The following is a 14,008-nucleotide window of genomic DNA, read 5'->3' on the forward strand; positions in this document are numbered from 1 at the left end:
CACAGGCTGTGATCGTGCAAAAAGCAGCTCGTTATCTGAGTCTGACACTCAACAGAACATATGACTCATAAGGCCTCATGCCTACAGACCTCAGAGCTAAGGCTGACCCCCGAGAGTGACACACGTTCTGTAGGTGACACACACACACACGCTCCAGGATTGTGCTTCCCCCTGTAACAGCATTCACAGCAGAGCACAGAGCTGCGGGGTTAACAGCTACTGCGGAAAAAGAAAGGAAGAGCTTAAAATATAAGACTTAAGGACAGCTCAGGAAGGGTGTGGGCACAGCAAGTATGTCAGAAGCCAAGAGTAAATTCTATTTAAGAGGAGGAAAGATTTAAAATACATCAAATAGTTGAAAATTTGAGCTAGGACAGACATTTTGCCAGAATGTAATTTTGCAGGTAACAGGGTTGCATTAAATGATTTAGAATGGAAATGTCACTTCTGGTTTAACATCTACCTGGACTGACAGATAACTCACAATATGATTAAATAGAAAACCAAATTTATTAAATTTTGTCTCAGAAACATGATACATATCAGACAATATAACCCTGCTTTTATTTAAGAAAGCCTTTCAGTGCCTAAATATAGAAGCTTGGAGAAGGAAGGAAAAATTAGGTAATTTGTGTAGGCTGTTTCCCTACTATTACACCCAAGTAGCTTGTGGTAGTTTATTCAGGCCTGAAGCTGCAGAGTTCCTGCACGTGTATTTTCCTTTCCCTAAGAGTATCATTACAAACTGGGAAGGCATGTAATGCCTAGAACAACTCTGTAACTGCTTAGCTAAGGAAATCACAGAAGCTGCTTCCCAATATGGATGGATTTACAGTACAAATTGTTAACAGCCAAACTAAGTTCCCTGCTACAGGAAATATTAGCAAAAGAACTCACATTATTCACTGAGTTAATAATAAAAGAAATCACCAGTTAGAAAGTACCAAGTGTTATATTTGTTCATTGAATATGAATCTATAATTTCTAACAAGCTAAAATGTTTTTCCCAGAAAAAAATCTCTTTTGGGGGGTTTGGGGAGTTTTCCTGAAGTTAATCATTATTTCAAGACAGCTCCAAAACACAACTTTCAAATATTAAAACTCTGATCCATTTAGCTATTGAAAACAGGTAACACAAGACACACTTTGTTCTGTCCAATATAATTTTCCAAACGTTATTTGGAAAACCAAAGCCCTAGCTCCTGCCAAATAATGTAGAAAGGTATATACATTTGTATGAAATAGAGAACTGAATGGAAGCAAATACGTTGCGAGCCCTCCAAAGTTTAAAGTAAATTTGAGAAAACCCAAGAAGACAAGAGATGGTTCGAAGTCTTCAAAGCAAAACATTGTTTAATTCCACCAGTTGTAGCAGTAATGAACCACTAGATACTGAGACTCCACCAGTGGAGTGGAACCAAAGGCAGCAACATTTTGAGGAAAAGTTCCAAACTTTCATGATTATTTGCAAATACTTCTGCATTACCATTTAAGTTATCTTTACAGATATAATCCTAAATTTTCCAACATTTTTCTCACTTATCAAAAAGAGGAAAGAAGAAATCAAAAAATAATAAAGACCTTTTTGCTCATCAATAAGTGCATTGAGAAAGCATTTGCCCTTCTTAATGAGGTGCACGTGTCTGTGTCCTTCGCAACTTTTCACGTGCCAGTCTGCTCATTTCTCAGTGAAAACCATAAATGGATTGTTAAAAAGGTAGTGTTTTTTTCAGGTAAAACAAGTTCTAGTAATTATTAATCCATCCATTACAACAATACATGTACAGCCTTCCAAACAAAACCATCGAATTTCAAGAAATCATCAGCATTTAGTACTAGTATTTTTCAACTTGCCAGAATTTCAATATTTTGACCAAAAAAAAAAATCTTCTAAAATTCTGTCCTGGACTCCCAAGAAAAGGATGCCCATGTCGACAATACAGCATGTTTGAAATCGGGAAATTTCCTAAAGCCATTTCCTAGAGAGCTTTCAAGTCAAGCGGACATTGAGAAGTACTAAGCACAGAACTTTGAAGTACTAAGCAGAAAATTTTCAGCTTGACAGCAGAGTTTCCTCCCTGGTCTTGCTCTCCTCACCCTCACACAAATTGGAAAGCTACTAACTTAACACTCATTAGATCACTTTCTGCTAGTTTGTCTTTCAATGCACTGGTTTCCTTCTCTAACTCAGGCATTATTCCCTCATGCCTATGTTCTCAGCAGCTGTAGATGAAAGATCTATTCACCAAACAGGACGTGGCAACTGGGAAGGTTTTGTCCCAACAGGGGCCCAAAAATATAAACAATTAGATGCTTCAGATTCAGTTTTTTTATTTGTTTAGCTGAAATAGTTGACCACACACACACAAAAAAACAAAACCCACAACGGACAACCACACAATACTAATTTAAAACATATCCAAACTATTTAAAAATATCATATTATTTGCACAAAAACATGTTTAACACTTCTCTGGTCCCATGAAACCATCAAGTTTTCCCTATACTAAATATATGTACTCATGGTATCTTGCATGCTTGGAAGCTCTTCTGTCCAAGCTCATTTCTTGTTTGAAAAACTCACTAGGAAAAAAGCATAAATTGGCTCTTAGCATTCCTCAAAATAAGCCAATTATGAACAATTATATCAAACTAGTCCTTTTCAATGAACCATGAACACGGTCTGGATTTTTTTTTAATTGTATATAATGTTAAAATACTAAATATAATTGTCCTTTCTAAAAACCAAGACATAATTCACAGGTTTTTAAGATGCAAATTATAATAAACTAACTGGTTTGTGCCAAGAGAAGCCCCAAATATTTAAATTGTATTTGATATAAATAAAACTAGAGGACATTCCATTCATGAAAATTTGTTATTTCAAACTTACATTTTCCTCAAAAACACATATATAAAAAGTATGTTAGCTTTCCAGTGAAACTTCCAGCACAAAATATTCTCAACACTATGCAAAGATTCATTTGTTATAAGACTGGCCACATTTATATAGATGGGAATCCACAAGAAAACAAAGTTAGAAAACTCCTTTCTGGCAGTGGTGAAGTAAGGGGGTTTGGGTTTTTTTTTCTTCTTCCTTCCCTTCCCGGCTTTTCTTCTTTTTAAGATCATGCTTCTTATATACTTGTACAGTTTGTAAATTGTAGCTTTAAAAAATGGTAAGGGAATAGCTATTCAGGTACATACAGTCCAAATACAAAATCAGTCACTTACTTGTCCTTAGCAAACATTCAAGCACAGCATATTTTTCAGAGGACCTTCAGAATCAGAAGTCATTTTAAATCACATCCTAAAAAACAAAAAAGGCTGTACATTAAAGAGTGCTTGCTTTTCAATTTTTTTCATCCAATATTAATTGTATTACCAAAAAAATAAACACTCAATATTGAGATATTTTAATGTCAAATGAGTTTAAAACTCACTTACAATAACTGTAAGTAACTGTCATCTCTGTTATACGCTAAACAGCTTAAAAGTGTGAATCTTAACATCACAAATGCCACCCAGTAAGCCAGATTTCAATATAAGAACTAAATATATTCATTCTAAATGAATTTTTTTTTTTTTTTACTTTAGAAGCAATAATGAAACTGTTGTAGATGTTTGATCTTACGAATTTTCAAATCTTCAGATAAAAAGCTGCAGCCCCAAATTAATTATTTTGTGACATTATGACTGACAAGTAAAAATTAAGTGTGTAGCCACTCTGTGTCAGCCTGTACACATTGCCTGGTATATAACTAGTACATGAGAATAGCAAACTGTTTTCAGAGCTATGAACACTCAGGTTTCTGTTACTCTGTTTTTCTATGAAATTCTAGGAAAGATTAATCCATATTATTATGTGCTTTATACAAGGTATGATTAAGTGTACTAATTAGTGAAATTCTGGGTCTCTATAGAGAATTACAGTAACTTAGGAAAAGTTTTAAACAACAGCTGTGTGATTGAATTGATTTACTGAAAACTGCTTAAAGCACTACGTAAAGCAAAGGCTGTTCAAGCTAATTAGAAAAATAAATTGCTCTTGGGAAATATTTATGAGACATTCACATGTAAGCACACACCATAGTCCTATCCAAAATCAAGAGTTTCAAAATTGATACTTCTACCCAGACTACTTAATAGGTAATCACTAGCAGGCAGGTAAAGGAGTTTGATTCAAGTAGCTCATTTCTTAAGAAATTAAACTGAAGCTTTTCACATCAACTGGTTGCATATGCATTCATCTGCTGTTTTAACCGTCTCTGACAATACTGATTGTAGCTTTATTTATATGAACTAGAATTACCAATTAGAAGGTTGATTGACAATGTGGTCACGTAAGAGTAGGCATCAAAAGTAAATTGTCTCCTAATTAAAGATTTCTATAACACCATTTTATGCTAAATCAACCTCTGCTAATCATGGAAACCAGAACAAAAGCACATAAAAAGGAAGAAAAATCTAAGAAATCTTAAGATGCGGTATCAGAAACATTTGGACATCACAGAAAATTAAATCCTTCAGCTGTTCATTTCTGTAAAAATGCTAACCCAGACCCATTACTACACTCAGTGGCAGCTTGCTATCTACCATCACTGAGATGTCTTATATCCAAAACAAGGGTTATTTTCTGATGTCTCCACTGGACAGAATCTATGAAACAAAAAGGTAGCATAAACTGCATTCACTGCTCAGGACCATCCTGTGAGAGCCATCAACTGGCAGGGCAACCTATAAATTTTATTCTACACACCAGGATGAAATTAAAACATCCTGAAGTAGGGATGAAACCCCTACCCAGTAAACCAAAAAGTTAACACCAAATACACTGGAGTAAAATTTTGCCATATATCAAAAGTAAATAAGACATACTATATTACTACCAGTATAAATAAAACAGGATATTAAAATTCTATAATCTAATAAGTCATTACATTGTTATCATCGGTGACATTTAAATGAAAAAATAAAATACGTTCCTCTTTCACAACACTACATGGTCTTTTCCTGCTAATGAAAGCCTGAACTCTTACATGTCAAAAGTTGACCATTCAGCCCTGTTATCGCTACTCAAAACCTACACGGTTCCTTTTCTGAGAACAGAGATAACAGCCAACTTTTTAAATGAAAAAAAAAAAAATTCATTTCAACATTGTTTTCTGTTCTGTTTCATGAGAATTAGTTTAGGTTATTAGAGTGCCTGTATCAAAGCGCAGCCACGTACTAAGCGATTGCCAGGCTCAGAGGCAGTACTCTTCTATCCAGCGTTTGGGGCTGTGCTGGGGCTTCTCCAGCAGCTCTCCCCACACCAGCACCGCTTTCAACACGTGAGCATACTATTTCCTGTCTAAAAACTGCTCAACCAAAAAACAAGAGTGCTCATACAAAAACATCGTTCGGCATGTTTTGATCTCAATGAGCTCAACATAGTGACCTTTGACTGATATCCCCACTTTCAGGATGAGCTACAGAGACACTCAGTTTACACCATATAGAAACCAGGCATCCAACACGGTCTGGCTACCGATTTTAAGTGTGTACGTACGGTCCCATTTTCCATCCAATTTTTAACACACATAAAAGTAAGAAGATTATATTAGAGTTTGGATGGGATGGCTAAGTGACAAGCCATATTGTTGCCTGTGGCACAGACAACAATATGACAGAGAGCTAAAGCTGCACTGTTTTTAAGGTTAAAAATATACATATATATTCATAGTTAGATGTGCCAGATATGGTAAACACAACAGTTCCTTTCTGAAAGAAGACATAAAAAGGATTGTATCTGTAATCCTCATTAAATGTTTCAGAGAGAATTAATGTGCCCGTTTAAAAAAAGAAATCAAATACAATATACTACACTTCAAACTACAATCCATTAAAACAACATGTTTTTAAACCTCCCGGGGGGGAGGGAAAAAACGCAGCTGATAAAAAATGCCACTGAACCTTAACTCCAGCTTTGTGAATCTCAAAGTACAATGTAACAAACTACTGAAACAGATAACAAGACTCAAGTACACTGAGGTAATAAAAAGGTTTTGGTGTACTGTAACTATTTTGCACTAAAAAGTCTAAACTTATTTTTTATGATAAAAGCAGCTATACTTACACTATGAAGCAAGCAGCAAATTATATTTATTGTATTGATACTTTATTATCCCAATTTAGCGCTTCCATCAGTACAATAACTAATTAAAATACTGTTCCAAAACATGCGCATTTGATCATTCCCCACTCTTTTTTTCCCCCCACCTCCTCAGCCAAAAAGGTCATTTACTAGGTAATAAATGACTCAGAGACTGCACTGAATCAGAGCTGTCAGTTTAAAAAAAAAAAAAAAAAAAAAGTGCCATCTATAATGTGGTAGCCAGCGAAGCACACCTTGTTGCAACATGTTAAATAATCTTAACTCAGCACACATCCTTTTTATATTATACGTTCCATTTTAGGGAGACTATAATTTTTCAGGCCTTGTCAGGTTTCATTTACGAATTCCCCTGCAGTGTTTAGTAAGCACTATGCACTCCTTGGCTATTTTTCAGACATGACAATTAACTTGAGCCTCGTTCAGTTTGCATATATTAAAATGACAGGACACTTTCAGTTAAAGGATGGTCAGAGGTGGAACACATTCGGAGTGTGTCTCCTGTTCCTCTGATAAATAATGCGTGTGCTCTATTTTTGGAATGTCATTACTTGTTAATTTGTTTCCTATACATCCCTGTTTGCATGTCACAGCAATAGATAGAGGACCTTGTTATAACAAACAAAGTGTATGAAATAGCAAAGGGGGGCTCCAGTGAACTCACTGTTATAAAAAAGAATAGTCTTTATCCTTATGCCTTCACCATACACTGCAGAACACTTGTAAAAATTTCTTACCCATCAGGTTCTGCACAAAGCACTGAGGTAAAGTGGCTTCTGTGTCTCATCAGGGTTCCAAAGACACGGGAGCCACGTTCAAGGCTCAGAACTCCTGCAGCGCTCACAGCCCAGCCGTGGGAAGGGACCCGGCTTACTTGGCCAGATATGTTTGTCAGCACAGAGCTCTTGTCAGTAAAGGGCAATTGGGCACAATGCAGCCACACACCTACTTGCACGATGCTGGCAACAAGAACTGGTATGCTCAGACACAGCATGCCAAAAAAAAATATCAAAGGTGGCCTTTAATCTTGACTAATTTCCAAGCCACTGTACTGGAAGAGGTAATTTGGGCTTTCAGTATAGGTGATGGCATTAGAATTTTAGAATATAGAATGTTTTTAACATAGGTAAGTCCTTACAGACTTGTATCCGGAGGAGTTAGTGAATAGTTATTTGAAAAATAATTTAAAAATTAATAAATATATATATATAGAAAGGAAAAAAAATTGCTACCTCAAATACCACAAAGAAAGAAACAGGATGTGATGTCTGGGCTACTATAGTGGGACTTGATAACTACTTAACTGGCAAGAAACCACAGACCACCACCATTCTTTCTGTACATCCAGACACTTTAACAACAAAAGAAACTCAAACAAGTCAGTAGCTGACTGAAATACATATGGGTCTACTTAGGTTTTACATTAATATTTAATGAAGTTCTAAAAGTGGAAAACGCTTCTTCCCATCATCCTTGCTGAAACTAGCGGATACTAGAAATCGTACTGTGACCAGTGCACAAACCTCTCTACTATTACTAACAGCAATAAAATTCTAAAAAAAAAATAGGAAATTTGTATTAAAAAGTGGACCATTTACAAGACAAAATGCCCTTGCCAGACCGCACAAGAGAATACCAAGATAACAATATTGAAGAGTCACTTTCCAGCTCTACAGACACCTAATTCGTAAACGACTCCATGCCATTTGACACAACATAATCCACAGGTTAGTAAGAAGAATGCAAGCTGTACTACTCATCTCTACACATTACAATGGCAGCTAATTAGAAATTAAGTTTAAATTAATTCACATAATTTGTTACAATGGAATTACAGAAGCTAAATTATTTTTTAAATCTCTAAATTAGAAAAGGACAACTTTAGAAAATGAATCATCAGTTTGATCATATAAATCTGAAAACATTATTTGTTTACTTCTAATCACTTCTAACTTTTTATGTTTTGTTGTAAGCAGGTATATTAACCGCTGAAAGCTTGCTTCATGCCTTAACAATATATTCTTCAATTCTTACACAATTTTGACCACTACACTTTACAACAACGTGATTACCTTTTCAGTACAAACTTTAATCACTGCCATTATAAAGAAAAAGTCCAATGCAAGGGGATGATTGCCAGAAACTAAGTAAGAATCATATCAAATACAAACACAGAGAGATAACTACTAGTAGATATTAGATGGGATTCATGGCACCACTTCTAAAATTGGGAAAACTGTATTTTATGGGAACAAAATGACACACAAATATGAGGTGTTTTTTTTCTTACAGAATACAGTAGCTCCTGTAAGATAACAGAGTGACAGAAACATTTTCCTACATGATCTGATAAAGATACAAGAGCTCTTACCTTAATTTAACAATTATTAAGGAATTTCCTTTACAAGGGAGGAAGCAACTTCCCAAACACAATTTCAATGTAGTAAGAATTCAATCTGCAGGTTTTCAGTAGCAACACCTACCATTTGCTCTAAGGTAGCTATACACTATCTGACACTTCAAAAGCAGAAAGTACTTACAAAGTTCTTGGTGGGAACAGGAAATGAAATCAACTAAACTGAGTTTGTTTCACTGAATGCACGTGATCCCTCTCCAAGTCATCAACAAGTCCATTCCCTTTCCTGAAGCTCTGAATGTGCCATCAGCAAATCCACTCTCCTTCCTGAGACTCTGAATGGGTTCACACACATTTTTATATATTATATACAAGTAGGTTTTTTGTTCTGACATTCTACCCTACCGGTGTCTCATGGAAGCAAAGGCTGCAGCTTGCTGGACTTGCAGAGAGAGGCAACTTAAACACAACCATACAATTAGCATTAACTCATTTAGTCCTATGGCATTGTTATAATTGAATCACAACCTATCATGCCAAAATCTTACCATTTTACAGAGACCACAGTTTTATATAAAACATGTTTAGAATGAGAGCAGTTCAAAATCAGGGTTTTCCAAAGCAGCAGCTAAAAAAAATGGGCAAAATATCAGCAATTTCCTTGTAAAAGCCTATCCATTGCAAGCTTAAATTTAGAGACAGAAGTCATTTTACATTTGGATCAGAATCTCTAACAATACCAAAATGCCTTCAGACAAAGGGAAAAACTGACTGGTTTTGACAGAATGAAACATTAACTGTACCCACTATCAGTTTCTGACATGTGATCTCCATCAAGTAGATGCCAAGCTTAATGCCAGCTTTTGAACTTCTACAAATAATACTCAGAAAAGCATTCAAAACAGATTAACTTGTTGAATATTCTACAGCTATTATTAGCAATAGATGTTCACCCCCAGTATTTCCAATGTAGTCTTTGAATCTTGCACGTGAATTGAAAGTATTCATCAATTCAGTAGGTATGGATATTGGCTTTTAAGAAAACCGCTTATTTGAAGAAGTAAACACTTTCAAGAGTCAAGTTGCAGAGCAAAAGTATTTTTTAATTAGAATTGCACAGCTGAAAAAAACATTCTAACTACTCTTTTTATATTTGCATACTTAAAAAGTAAGCCTTAATTAAAAAGCAAGTCTCTCAATTAAAAGCTGTATGCAATCTAGAATTTTCGCAATGATCTAATCATAGCTTTGTTTCCCCTGTTCTACTTTGGGCAACTGTTCATCTTGGGAGATGAGATGTGATCTAGTTGGTGCTCATCCCACCATACATTTGGCCCATCAGCTCGTTCGCTTCATCTTCCATTTCCTAGCACTTGAATAATCACAAATTATCAAGAAGCACAAAAGTTTATCAACAGCTGGAAATCTCAAATCCTTGACAAGAACAGTCGTGATGCTTGTAAGTATTTCTACACAGCTCTGTCATATTTTGCCTTTGGGCAAGGACCATTTTCAGCCAAACTTACCAAGTGAGACAAGTTCTTACACTCAACACAAAGTCCTCTGAAGTGAAAATGCTTGAACATTAAATACATCAGAACAACTTCAAAATTTACCGGAATGTCCTGGCCATCAAAAGAAAGAGCCTCTTTGATTCTGACTACTAAAAAGCAAACCCTTCACTTTTATGAACTACACAAAATTAGGTCTACAAAGTATGCAATCCAGTGCTGCAGTTTCAAGAATCTTTTATGTTAGTGTCTAGACAACAATCTTGTGTTCTGCATTTCCAAGAGCACAGTTTGTTACACAATTGACAAATTAGATTCTGATATTAACCTTGGAAAAACTCCAATCTCTCAAGACTTCCATAGCGCAAATACCAAGAAAACAACGCAGTATCATGCTTAATGAAACATTTTGGTTCCAGTTTTTATGATGCTTCAAAGAGAGAGTTTGGTATCAGTAGAAGAGTTCCACACAAACAAATGAATAGACAGAAATAAGTCTCATCATTAGCGCTTTGGGTCCACAGCAGATGAGCTGGGATACAAACCACTTAAAGCATGCTCACAGTCATTTCTGTCCCTGTTCCTAAATACTCAATGCCAGTTCTGCAAAACATACCATCCCACACTACCAAGCCTCTAGGACTGGGTGGAAGCATTGATTAACCTCTTAAAAAAAGCACGTCATAAATTGTGTAGCCTGCTGACATGGACTTGCAGCCAGCTGAAATACACAACACTTGCAAGGGCACAAGTATTTGAGGGAATAGTATTCTGTTATTACAAAACAACAATAAAGACAAACAATGATGAGAAGCAGCTTAAATAGCTAACATGTTTAGATTTAATCACAGCATCCTGTAAAACAGCTAGAAATGGTGCTGTATCTGTGGATTTTTTACCTTTTGCGTGCTCTTAACCTAAAAAACAGGACTAGAAAACAGGCAAAACAGCCTACAGAAGTGGTGACAAGTGTGACCTGCTATTATACTTTAAACACAACGCTAGTTTTAACTGGAAAATAAAGTAGCCAACCATAAAAGGATGTTGGTACAAGACAGTTCAGAGACATAATGCAAAGCACAAAATAATTTCCTGTTTCTGTAAACGCTTGCTTTTTCTACACATGAATAGCATAATCTGAGGAGCATGTAAAAAAGGAATTTGTTTGCTTACAGAAAAGTCATTCTTAATGAACAGAAGATCACTACTATTGCCTGCTCAAGTCAACCACCTGCGTATCTGTGACACCTATATGGTCCAGGAGCAAATACAAATTGCCTACCATGAATCTCAGTGTACAGAGCCAAGAGTCACAGCACGCCTGGGGTTCCAGGTACTGCAAAGAAAGCTACATCCATGCTTAGAGCTAAACCCTAAATTCACTGTCCTGACAGGCAGGGATCTGGTATTGAGGGTAGCTGCTCTCAAAATAGAACAAAAATATCTATATTCACTTTGAAATTAGAATACATAAAAATAAAACTAATTGATTAAAATTAGCCATTCCTAATACTCCCTAGTTGTTTTAACAGTAGAGATGAACACACCTGCTTTTAATTTCTAGGAAAAAAAGCATAAATATAGCTTTAACACTCTTTCAATTGCACATTTCTATTTCACACCAAAACTGCACACTTCTTTAGTGATATTTTTAAGTCAATAATCTCTGAGATGACAAAATAGTACTTGTTGGATGAAACTAGTTTTGCCATATTTTGCCATAAATTTCCGGTATATACAAATTCACAGAGAAATCTTCCTCTCACTCAAGTAGAATAATTTAAAGATATTTGTGACCTAAATTTCTTTCTGTATAGCCTGTGCCAATTTGCCTGAGAAAGGAATCAAAGGAGTAGCGGTCATTAGAGCTGCAAGAGAGAAAAGAACCCAGAAGAGTGTACACATCTGTGACATCTCAATATGAATGGAGACAATAGACGCCTTATACGGCTGCAATGGAGGGTGTGGGGGAGGATGGCGAGCAAGCCCTTTTTGTTTGTAACATGAAGATGTGAATAATTCTGTAAAACGCAGTTAGGAAGCATTATGTGCCATAACTAAATGAGTCTTATTTTTTGCTGGATTTCTTAGCTGTAGTCAGTTTTCAGAAGAATCAAGCAGAAGTCATGAAACAGATTCACAAACAAAGAGAAACAGGAAAAGAAAACATGGGTCTTTGCAGAAGGAGAAGAAAAGTAAGCAGGTAGGTGTGAGTGGCACATTTTATAAAAGAGATCAAACGAAAGGGCAAATCCATGGAACAAACAAAGCCCAGCATTTCTAGGGACTTCAACAACATTGCCTGGCCATCACAGAAACTAGATCAGAACCTTAGAGAAATACTGAAGTGAAGACAGCAGAAAACAAGAGACCAAATTCTCACTAGAACTCACCAGATGTTCATCCATTAAAATGTAGAAGATTTTCTAAATTTAATTCCAAGTTTGACATAGTATTTAGGGGATCTTTATAAGACCAACAGGAGTACTACTTAAAACTGAATTAATCGGCTTTTAATATATCTACTGCAAGTTCAAAAAAGCTTTTCAAATCTTAAGCTTCATTTTTAATATGACTTTTTTACTAGGAAAACGCATTGGCACACTAAAAAGACTGAGCAAGCAAGACAATCACTGCAAATTCCCAGCTATTTAAAACTTAGACGTCTCGAGTTACACTATATCAATCGAGTGAAGATTTAATTTTCGTAACTACTTAGAATTCTGCCAAAACACTTTTCCACATTAAAAAAGGCATACAGACGGTATGACACACATATTCTAAAATTTCTAGCACATTACAAAATTTTATATATTTCTTCGTTATATCACATCATTTGTAGCTCCAGTTCAAAGTATAAAAATTAAGTATCTTAAATAGTCTTAACAGGGAAAAAAAGGGAAAAAGTAGTCAGCACACGCAGCAGATAATGTTTGTGTACACAAATCAATGAAATTCTCAAAGATGGTATTATTCTCCTATAAAGTGAGTTGTATTTAAAAAACAATATGCAGCTTAGAAGCAGTGTGGAATATTAATTTACACACCTCTAGTGATACGTGAGGACATCACCACACACCCCCAGTCCTCAAGATGGAAAAGCCATTACACTGTCACTGTATGACTGTACCGTGATGACAACGGTGACACAGGGAGAGAGGCAAAAAAGATGCAGGCTCTCGAGTGGATTCTGGATAACAGCTGCAACACCTACACTTCTTTTGGAGCAGAGAACAAAACCAGCAAAAAAATGCCTATATGGCTCTATAAGAAAGTTAAGGGGGATACTGCCAGGAAAAGGTTAGCATCTAAAAAATGGAGAGCTGGTCTACTGAAACACCCATAGAACATGGTAAATTGAATGTAAACAGGAAATACAGGACTAAAAAAAGAACGAAAAGAGTGCCTTGCACCAAACTCCAACTGATAACAAGAAGCTATTTAAACAACACATCAAAAGCAGGAAGCCAGCTAGGGAGACAGTGGACTTCGTGGCAAAGGCATAAAATGGGCGCTCTGAGAGCATAAAACCAGGGCTCTTAAAATCTCTTCATGTGGGCTTTAACCACTGAAGATACTGGAGAGATTCCCATTTCCAGCATTCCTTTTGTGGCAAACTGGTTGGAGTAGCAAAATTAATTTTAGGGAATTATAGAGGAAGAATTAAAGCAAATAGACATGAGGCGTTAATCAGTCACTGGGATACCCTTCATCCTAGGAGGAGTTCAAATGGGAATCTTTAGAACTGCTGGCCAAACTGCACAATCTGTCATTACAAATGGCTACTGTATCAGAGGACTGGCAGGTGACCAGTACAGATCCTGCTGACATAAAGGAATCCAGAGGGACTCTCAGGAGCCATGGACCAGTGAATTTGACATTCATGCCTTCATTGACTTCCATCCACAGTATGATGGTAGAAGCTATCCTAAAAAACAGTATCACTGAGCACATGAATAAACAAAGTCTGCAGAAAAACAGCCAACA

At 36.1% G+C, this 14,008-nt stretch overlaps 1 protein-coding gene across 1 annotated transcript in view; it reads right to left on the reverse strand.

The window, feature by feature from the left end:
* Positions 1–14,008, reverse strand: part of NCOA3 (nuclear receptor coactivator 3) — a 79,500-nt gene that overhangs the window by 22,142 nt on the left and 43,350 nt on the right. The window contains exon 3 of the mRNA XM_074157592.1: positions 3,235–3,310. The gene's annotated coding sequence lies outside the window, so the exon portion shown is untranslated. The remainder of the gene's footprint in view (positions 1–3,234; positions 3,311–14,008) is intronic.

This window comes from Numenius arquata, chromosome 12, assembly GCF_964106895.1.
Source record: "Numenius arquata chromosome 12, bNumArq3.hap1.1, whole genome shotgun sequence".
In the NCBI taxonomy this organism is placed as follows: domain Eukaryota; kingdom Metazoa; phylum Chordata; class Aves; order Charadriiformes; family Scolopacidae; genus Numenius; species Numenius arquata.